General features: G+C 35.9%; 1 pseudogene; it reads right to left on the bottom strand.

Moving 5' to 3' along the window:
- Nucleotides 1-9,201: 9,201 nt before the first annotated feature.
- Nucleotides 9,202-10,974, bottom strand: LOC149142640 (uncharacterized; annotated as a pseudogene).
- Nucleotides 10,975-11,183: the final 209 nt, after the last annotated feature.

Here is an 11,183-nt window from a genome sequence, read left to right as displayed (position 1 = left end):
GATTTAGGACACGTCTCAGAAGAAGAAGAAGAATTAAATTTTGTCAAAAACCTTCAATGAGGTGCTAGACGATTCCGAGGTAAGTTACGTTTCAAATTTTTTGCTTCTTGAAGAGTCTGTCACTATGCTGCCAAATGTCCTCATAAGGATAAGATTGACAAGGGGAGGGAACATATTAGATGGAACAAGAAATGGAATGCAAATAAGAAAATCTATTACACTCATGAAGATAGTGATGGACTTTCAAATAATGACGAAGATGAATGAGGTAACAATTATAAACTTTTAATGGCTTTTGAAGATGATGATTACATGGATGCTATAGATGAAGAAGGTATTTATGAAGAGATTTCTAAACTCGAAATTTGTTTAGAAGAGAAAAATGTGATTAGTGATTCTCTGCAATGTCAACTGGTTGAAACAGAAAAACATCATGAAAAATTGGAATGTGAAATTGTGGGACTTAGAAAAGAGATTGAGAAAATTAAAGCTCTTAATCTTAGATTTGTTAAAGGATCTGAAACTCTAGATGAGATTATCAATGTGCAGCGTTCCCCACTAATCAAGACAGGTCTGGGATATAATGAAGAAGCATCTCAAGTACAGAAACCATCCACCTCAAAAAGTTATCTTGATGCAGCAAGGAGGAATGAGCGAAAGCCCAATGGAGATCACCAGGTAAAATAGGGATGATTTACATCAAGAATAAACAAAGACTACCAGGTAAATCGGGGGCAATCCACCTTAAGGATGAACAAAAGCTACAACCAGCCACAGGTAAAATCTTCTCAATTTGCCTCAAGAATTGATGACAATAGAAACTACAATCATTTGGCTGGTAGATTTGATAATCGCATGAGTTTCTTCAATGGCCAACGTTTCTCTTGCCATAACTTTGGCCACAAAGCACCTTAATGTGTTGCCTGTAAAACAATCATGACTAGAGAAGCTCAAAAACAAAGAAGTATGACTGGAATCACGAAAAGGACCTATAACAACTTTTCCGCCCTTGAAAATGAAATTGAATGTTCTATTTGTAATAACTTTGGTCATGAAGATTCTGAATGCAGGAGCAGGTTTCGGAGGACAACTCAGAAGGAACAAATCTCAAGTGCCAGAACATGGAGAATGAAGGAACCGCAACAAGAAAGATGTGGGATAGATTTATATGCAAAACGACAGGAAAATCAATGGTACATCAACAGTGGATGTTCGAAGCATATGACAGGTGATAAAGAAAAGCTTCAATCATATAGTGCTTTAGAAAAAGGAAAGAAAGTTTCTTTTGGAAATGATACCCCTGCAGTCATAAAAGGAAAAGGCACTGTTCAGTTCAAAGAAAAAGTCAAAGCTGGAAATGTTTTGTATGTTGATGGCTTGAGACATAATCTACTGAGTGTTAGTCAGATGTGCGATCAAGGAACTGAGGTAATATTTCGATCAAATGGATGTAGATTTCGTGATCTTGATACAGGAAAAACAGTGATCAAAGGCATAAGAACTCCAAATAATTTATACATATTTGAAGAAGGACAACAACAATGCTATTTGAGCAAGAATGATGAACACTAGTTATGGCACCGGAGGTTGGGGCATCTAAGGTTTTCACATATAAGGAAAGCATGCAAATACCAGGCAGTTCGTGGTCATCCAAACATCAGAGTTCTAGACAATACAATATGCAAATCATGTCAGTTTGGTAAGCAAACCAGAACTAACTTCCCTGAGAACGAAGGATCAGCTTGTAGGCCTCTTGAACTAGTCCATACAGATGTATGTGGTCCATCTAGGAAAAGGTCACCTCGAGGAGAAGAATACTTTATATTATTCATTGACGACTTCTGTAGGATGGTTTGGATAGGACTTATGAAGCACAAAGATGAAGCCTTCGAAAAATTCAAATCTCTCAAAGCCTTGGTTGAAAACGAATCAGATCACAAAATTAAGTGCCTCAGGTCTAATAGAGGTGGGGAGTTTACCTCAAATGAATTTTTCGATTTTTGTGAAGAACATGGAATAAGAAGGGAATTCTCTATAGCTAGGACTCCTAAGAAAAATGGAGTAGTGGAAAGGATGAACATAAGGGTTCAAAAAATGGCTCGTGTTACGCCTGATGAGTCTGGAACTCCTGCAACCTTTTGGGGTGATGCTACATTTGCTGCGGCTGTTATTCTCAACAAAACAAATGTCCGGGTGAATAGCACTCAAACTCCTCATGAGCTCTTGTATGGTGAGACTCCTTTGGTAAAACATTTCAAAATTTTTGGAAGCAAATGTTATATTAAGAATAATGATGAAAATCTTGGCAAATTTGAACCTAGAGTAGATGAAGGCATTCTACTTGGTTATTCTCCCAACAATAAAGCATATAAGTGTTACAATAAAAGACTTAGAAGAATTGTTGACAGCATTGATGTAGTGGTTGATGAAGAAGGAAACATTCCTAGGCAAGTAAATTATGAAAATATCGAAGAGGATGAAGACCATCCTTCAAATCAGAGTGATGATGAAGAAGAACCTCAAGAGACACTAGAGGAACAGATAAGGGTAGAAGAAAAGACTCCATCCACGTATGTTAAGAAGAATCATCCAAAATCTCAAATTTTGGGGCAGAAAGAGGCATGTATACAAAAAAGAAGAACAATTCCAGAAGCCTCAAGCTATTTGGCATTTCTCTCCTCCACTGAACCACAAAATGTAAAAGAGGCATGCAAAGATGAATGTTGGGTCAAGGCAATGGATCAAGAACTTGAGCAGATCGAAAAGAATAACACTTGGGAGTTGGTTCCTATACCAAAAGATAAGAATGTCAGAGGGACAAAATCGATCTTTAAAAACAAGTTGAATGAAAATAGGGAAGTGATTAGAAACAAGGCCAGACTTGTTTGTAAAGGGTATGCTCAACAAGAAGGAATAGACTTTGAAGAAACTTTTGCTCCCGTTGCTAGACTTGAGGGCATCTGAATGTTCCTTGCTCTCTCAAGCTTTCAGAAGTTCAAAGTATTTCAAATGGACATGAAATCGGCCTTTCTGAATGGAGACTTAGAAGAAGAAGTGTACATTGAGCAACCAGATGGTTTCATTCTTGGGAATGATCCAAATCTTGTATGCAAACTAAAAAAGGCTCTCTATGGTCTTAAACAGGCTCCAAGGGCTTGGTACTACCATTTGGACAAATATCTTCATCAACATGGTTTTTCAAAAGGATCAGCAGATAGCAATCTTTATATAAAAATTTAAAATAACAAATTGCTAATACTTGTTGTGTATGTAGATGATATTATCTTTGGCAGCAATGAAGAAGCTATGAGTCAAAGCTTTGCCTTGGTGATACATAAAGAATTCGAAATGTCCTTGCTTCGAGAACTGACATATTTTCTTGGATTGCAAATCCAACAAAATGAAGGCAGTATCTTTTTGTCTCAAACCAAGTATCTCAAGCAGATCATGAAGAAATATGGCATGGAAGATGCAAAATTAGTATGTACCCCTATGGTTACAAGATGCAGCCTCAGTGCAAATGATGAATCAGCAGCAGTGCATCAACCAACCTATAGATCCATGATTGGAAGTCTTCTTTATTTGACAGGAACTCAACCAGACATCATACATGCAATGGGAATAGTTGGAAGATTTCAGGCAAATCCTAAGGAAACCCATCTTCAGGTAGTGAAGAGAATTTTCAAGTATCTTCAAGGAACTCAAAACTATGGCTTATGGTATCCTAGAGATACAGATCTCACTCTTCATGCTTATACAGATGCAGATTGGGCAAGAAGCATGGATGAAAGAAAGAGTACAAGTGGTGGTGCATTATTTATGGGTTCCAGATTAGTATCTTGGTTCAGCAAGAAACAGAGTTCGATTGCTTTATCTACCACTGAAGCGGAATATGTGGCTGCTGCATCTTGCTGCACTCAACTCCTTTGGATGATGCAAACCTTGCAGGATTTTCAGATCACTTGTACACCACCTATCTCCATCTTATGTGATAATACAAGTGAAATTAGCATTTTAAAGAACCCAGTCATGCATTAAAAGACCAAGCATATACCGATCAAGTATCACTTTCTCCGGGAACAAGTGTTGCAACAAAAGGTCAAATTGGAGTATGTTCCTTCTAAGGAACAAGTTGTTGATATTCTCACCAAACCACTACCCAGGGAAAATTTTGAATACCTCAGACAGAAGTTGGGAGTAGTTGATGCATCATCTTGCTGTTAAAACCTGTCTGTTTCAGAGAAAAATGGGTGTATGCAAGTTTCCTGAGGAGGATTCGCGTACATACGCCGGTTTGTGTAGAGACAATTGCATATATGGAGGTTTGATGGATACCATTAGGGACAGGCTGTAGTTGAAGATATTCTGACATGGGTCTGGCAGAGACCATCCGACACAGGTTCAGGGGGAGCAGATAAACTTCTAATGGTGCATTTATGACATTATCTTAGAAGCTTTTGATTCTAAGTTGTTGGTTTCAGGTGGAACAGAGGCAGAGGGAGAACAGAAGGAAATCTTCGTTGCTGATCTGAATGATGATTAACAAATGCTGCTGATATCAGTTATTGGTGACCTTCATAAGTCTTGCTCTAGTTATTTCATCTCTATGTCATGTATCTCTTTTAAGGTGTCAAGGTCATGTGACGGCCTATTTTGGTTTCCCCACTATGCCTAGGATGAAGATGTAACGTACTTGGTTGTCATATGTAAATTTCTAATGTATCCCCACTTGGTTCGGTGGATGATCCTCACTTAATTGGATGATGGATGTATGTTTTGAGTCTTTTGGTGATAGGAAGGTCTTTTATGATGTATATGTCATGGTTCTTCTTCAAGAACATCTTTTTGCAGATCTTGCCTATAGTCAGGGGGAGCATGGTTAGCACAGCAGGGCAGAGATTTTAACATATACTCAGGGGGAGCACAACCCTTTGCCCTTGATGACAAAGGGGGAGAATGACTTTGAGGATATTGGGGTTGCCATCAATTCTAAAGGGGGAGATTGTTGGCATTATGGCACAAGTTTGGACCTATGGCATAGGTGTTGTCCTTGACGGAAACTCTCTTTGGTAACAGATCTCAGTTCAGGCTTTCAGAATGAAGGAAAAGACATATACGCAGGTTCATCTAGACGAAGATGCGTATACACACGGGTTAGATGTTACATAGGCGTGTATGCGTACACACACACTTTCACGCAAGGAAAAGCACGTATATGTTGGAGAACTTACCTTTGGTCCATGGTAGTAAGTCCTTGATATTTGAACCTATGGTTTTAGACCATGGTATCTTGTTAGAAGTATTGATCCCAAGTTTTGGGTCCATGATATTGTGTTATTATGGTTTTGGACCGTGGTTTTGTGAAAGGCCTAAGACTATAAAAGAGGAAGGAGATCATTTGGCAAAGCATCATATGAATTAATTGAATATCTAATAAGTACTAGATCTGAAATATTGGTGATTGGGGTTATGGTGCAGATCTGGATCTGAATGAAGGAGGAACCTTAGCGCAAAGAGAAGCATAAGTTATATTGATGGGTTTTGGACCGTGGTATTGTGAAGGGCCTAAGACTATAAAAGAGGAAGGAGATCATTTGGCAAAGCATCATCTGAATTAATTGAATACCTAATAAGTACTAGATCTGAAATATTGGTGATTGAGGTTATGGTGCAGATCTGGATCTGAATGAACGAGGAACCTTAGCGCAAAGAGAAGGATAAGTTCTATTGATGGGTCATAATCTTAAGGCTTGAATGATAGTATCTTTGTATGATTTTGATCTGTTATATGTGGCGCAGGCTTGATCTATAAATCTAATAATCTGGGTTAATTACTGTTTGAATATTTGAAATATTAAATTATCCTTTATGGATCTGTACACAGGTTCAGTGAAGTGAAGCCGCGTATACATGCTGGTTCAATGAATACAAACAACGTATACACAGGTTGGTCCACACTCAGAAGCGTATGTACGTATGTTTCAGGTTATTGAAGTAGGATATCTTTTGAGTTGTGATCTAGCTCCTTCTGTTTATTGTTGTAGTAGTCTGGGTTCAGAATTTGGTGTGTTATTACTGTTACTGTGTTTTTGGGTACAAGTGTCAGAGAAGTATCTACTTCATTCAGTTCTAATTGGTGAAAAGGAGATTGTTTGATGCATAAATTCTTGATGATTGATTGATGTTCAAGGATCCAGTCTGAAAATTTATGAAACGTGGTCCCTGGAAGAAAGAGAAGGTTGTAGCCTTATGTAGGTCGGCACCTACGTACTAGTATCTTGGCTACTTCAAGAGCTAAGGGGGTTGTAGCTCCCTTCCAAGAGAAACTGGAGAACGAGAGAGGGTTGTAGCTCTCTGCAGGTTGTAGCTTGTGTACTGGTAAAGGACTGCACCAGTACATTGTATAAAGAAGTTTCTAATTAAAAGAAGATAGAGACGAATTGCAGCAGGTGGTTTTCCCCCACATTGGGTTTCCACCTTATATCTTGTGTTCTTGTGTGTGATTGTCTTCTACTATGTTTTGTTGTTTCCGGTTACTGGTCATTTAATTTCGATACACAGATTAACAATCAACATCTGAAGGATAAAGTAAATTATAATTTTTCATTGTATACGCGGGTTTCCTTCTACATAGTTATGTATATATGCGGATTTAATTAACTGAAGTATCGTACATTATCTGGATTTGAAAAAGGGAATATTTGACTTGATAATACTGATTCAACCACCCTATCAGTATTATTTCCAACAAAAAGTTGAGAAGAGGCTTAAACATTGGAGCTTCAAATGGCTCTCGAGAGCTCGAAGGTTGGTCCTGATCAAATCAGTCCTTGAGGCCATTCTTATTTATTGTATAGCTCTCACATCGGTTCCCAAATGTATATTATAATATTATCATCCATAAGGAAGCTCTGCGATCATTTTTTGTGGACTGGGTCAAATATGAAGTTGTTTTCCCCTAGGTAGCATGACATAAGATTGCTTTGCCCAAATCATGGGGTGTAGGGCCTTAAACATCTTTTTGTCTTTTCAAAAATCCTTTCGTGAAAACTAAGTTGGAGACTTCTCTCTAGAGAGAGCCTGTGAACATCGGTAGTTTTCAGGAAATACATTTCCCCCACTCTCTTGATGAATGGATTAGAAAACTGAATAAAATGGTGTCAAACTCTTCAATTATATGGAAATTTGTTATAACTTAATTTAATACTATTGGAGGTGGCCTCACTTGGATGGTGGGAAATGGGTAGAATGTTAGAAACAATTTGGAACCATGGGTTGGTTGCCAAGCTAATTTTATACTTCCTTTGGATGTTGTGGCTCTCTCGAATGAGCACGACATAGTTTTCCTCAATGAGGTTGTGGACAAGGGTTGGACTACTTTCTAGTCGCAAGGTTGGGATAATGTGGCTCATTTGGGCCTTTAAGGAGAGCACACTAATATGTGTCCGGATTATATTATCTCTCTCAGACAGTTGAATGTCAGAAAAAGACATAGTGTGGACTCTCTATGTTAGGTTCACTCTCCTTCTGAGGTATATACCCAAAATTAGGATATAGTCACCATATAGCATAAGTTAAGACCATTTCTATGGTATTTATTAGAAAACAAAGTCACAACTTGGAACAACTTAAAAATATATATATAAATAAGGTTCCAATTGGTGTATTTTATGTAAAAATGCTTAAGAGTCTATCTCACACTTGTTTCTTTTTTTTCCTTTCTCACTGCATATTTGAGTTAAATCTAGGCATATATTGAATTGCAACTTGTAGTGGAGAGGAAACAATAGCTTGATTGACGCTTCAAAGTCGCGGAGGGATTCGTCAAACAACCAGACACTCAGAAACATCCCTCCCCTCATTTTTTGCTAGGTCTAGCTTGCAAGGAACAAAGCCACTTTTATGGACACCTCATCTGCACCCAATCTTATTGAGCTGAAGTGGGGGAAATTTATGCTCTCCTTCCATCAAAAGACTTTATTCATGTGCCTCGTAATATCATTGAAGAAGAGATCAACCAACATATTCCTTGGTCTTATTTTGACTATTCTTCAATTTGAGGACAGTAGTTGTGGTGGTGGCCTCGTTCTCTTCATAAATGAACAGAATTTCATGAAGACAAAAATTGGTCTACGCAAAGGATCTAACAATTTTTCTAAACTTCTATCATTAAAGATTCTATTGTGCTAGGCTCTAGAATATAATTGTTGTTCTCTTCCACTCTTCGGGGATTATTTAAATGTTATTAATTGGTTTAATGAAGTTCAAATATGTCACAACCACACACCTTCCATTCTAGAAGAATCTCTTCATATTAAACAAGATTTTAATAATATATCCTACTATCATATCTGCCGGGAAAAGAACCATGAAGGAAATTTTCTATCCAAGGAAGGTGCTAGAAATGCTATGAGCGATTGGCAGGTCACGAAACATAGGAATGGGACAGTCCAAATTTTCCAGTGCCACTCTTTTATAGATATGTCATGCTCTGTGTTTCTCCTCTGTATCAAACTACAAATTATATTTCTCTACCCTTTTCTAATATTTTGTAAGATATTTGAGTTGTTGATGTAAATATTTTGGCTACAAAGTTCAGTTGTTGATTTTCATTTTCTGCTAGATAAGACTTATTATGAAATATCAGTATATGTCAGTTCTTCTCCCACATTGTTTGTACAGAACAATTTTGACGTTTGATCTCAGGGTGGTTTTTACCATTGAAAAATTATTTGGAGGTTGTAATACTCATGGCTTTGGCCATTGACAAATGACTTTTTTGCAATGCACATAGTGCATGTATTGTAACTTTTTGTTGCAATTTTTTCTTCAGAAAAAAAATTAAAAAGATTGTTCTCCTTAATCTGCAGTTTAGGCACCATAAATCTTAATACAACTATTCTAATAAATTCATCTATATAACCTTTGCATCCACATAAATGAGGGTAACGACTCTTTTTCCATCCACATAAATGAGGGTAACGACTCTTTTGTTAAGTCAATCATGGCATTACAAGAATTTCAAGCCCTATCATTAATGAATTTCAAACCCCAGCAATAACGAATTTAAAGACTTGAAAGCCTTTCCATTACACCCGCTAATTTCTCATAAAGGCCAGAACTATTACACTAAACATAAAACAATATAAACAGTATACATGTTCTACTAAACTAGCAATGGATCTAAAATGTCTTAATTCACTATTCAGAACCCCGAATAACATAAATATGATGGAATTTTCCTGCGAACGAATAAGTGATCGCCAAAGAAGAAACCCTGGCCACCGCAAAAGAGACCTTGATGCTCCTCGCTCTGTGTTTTTCCAGGGCCATGTTCAGCAAAATTATCTCCTGATTCAGTTTCTGGAGAATCCACAGTATGAACATTTTTATTCCAACGTTTCAAATCCCAACTGGGATCCATCATCAGGGCTTATGAATGATGATAAAAGAAGAGCTGCTAGGAAGGAAATAAATAATAGAGAGGAAAATGAATCTTAGAATAAGTAGAAGTCGGCTGAAAATTAATTATTAATTAATTTATTTATTAATTAATAATTTATTTAATAATTATATTTATTTTATTTTATTTTAATCTTAGAGATTTATATTAATTTTTATTTACAGGTGAGAAAATAAATAATTCAAATTCAAATTCTAAGGGAAGAACTAATAATACTTTTAATAAATGCTAAATTTTTATTTATTTAATTTATTTAATTTAATTATTAATTAATAATTCATTTAATTATTAATTAATAATTCATTTAATTATTTTATTTATTTTATTTTATTTTAATCTTAGATATTTATATTAATTTTTATTTACAGGTGAGTTAATAAATAATTTAAATTCAAATTCTAAGGGTAGAACTAATAATAATTTTTTAATATATGCTAAAAAAAAAAATATTATTAGTTCTACCCTTAGAATTTGAATTTGAATTATTTATTAACTCACCTGTAAATAAAAATTAATATAAATCTCTAAGACTAAAATAAAATAAAATAAATAAAATAATTGAATGAATTAATAATTAATAATTAAATCAAAATTAAATTAAATAAATTAAATAAATAAAAATTTAGCATTTATTAAAAGTATTATTAGTTCTTCCCTTTGAATTTGAATTTGAATTATTTATTTTCTCACCTGTAAATAAAAATTAATATAAATCTCTAAGATTAAAATAAAATAAAGTAAATAAAATTATTAAATAATTTTTATTTTTTTTTCTAAGTTAAGACTAACCTAAGCGCCCACGGGGGATTTGAACCAGTGACCTATCGCAAGGAGTGCCTTAACAAAGCACCCATTCACCGTCAATCCAAAGCCCCGTGGGCTATAAATTATTAATTAATAAATAAATTAATTAATAATTAACTTTCAGCCGACTTCTACTTATTCTAAGATTCATTTTCCTCTCTATTATTTATTTCCTTCCTAGCGGCTATTCTTTTATCATCATTCATAAGCCCTGATGATCGATCCCAGTTTGGATTTGAAACGTTGGAATAAAATTGTTCATACTGTGGATTCTCTGGAAACTGAATCAAAAGATACAAACCACAGATCCCTTAAATCCAAAATTATCTCCACCTCACCAAGCAAGAGCATAAACCCCGACGAGAGCCCTTTGATAATATATTGCCCTTTCACTCTACCAAATAGGAAGACAACTGATTTTATGTTCATGTGATAGGAGCTTGCATGCTCCCAATTCCCCGTGGCTTGACGATGACATCATAGATGAAGTTGAAGACAACCTAGAGAGAGGTGGCTGAAATGAGGGAGAAGACACTCATCATTGAGGGCAACAAAAAGGAGGGCACTTTCACGTGCATGTGGGGTACTCTGAGAGCACTTTAACAAAGCTTCAATATGAGAAGCAAGGGATCCATTGAAGACGACGATGATAAGTCTCTTCTTGATGAAGTCGAGCTATGTTGATGAACAAGAACCTCTCTTGACATTTTTCTAGTGAGGAAATTTTGATGAGAGATGAAATTAATGACTGAATTGAGGATGAAGATTTAAGCTTTTGTCTGTGGAAATTAACTTTTCCCTCTGTCACTTGGGTTTTTCGTGTGACCCTAAGGTATTAGTTACCCAACCTTTACTTACCTCGAAACGATGTTGCACGAATAATGATTCTGCTACTATAACACACAAACAAAATTTA

Source organism: Pinus tabuliformis, chromosome X, assembly GCF_031772625.1.
Source record: "Pinus tabuliformis cultivar Carrire ecotype Pingquan chromosome X, CPIR1, whole genome shotgun sequence".
NCBI lineage: Eukaryota > Viridiplantae > Streptophyta > Pinopsida > Pinales > Pinaceae > Pinus > Pinus tabuliformis.
The sequence above is the reverse complement of the archived record's forward strand: the minus strand, read 5'-3'. Positions and strand labels throughout refer to the sequence as shown.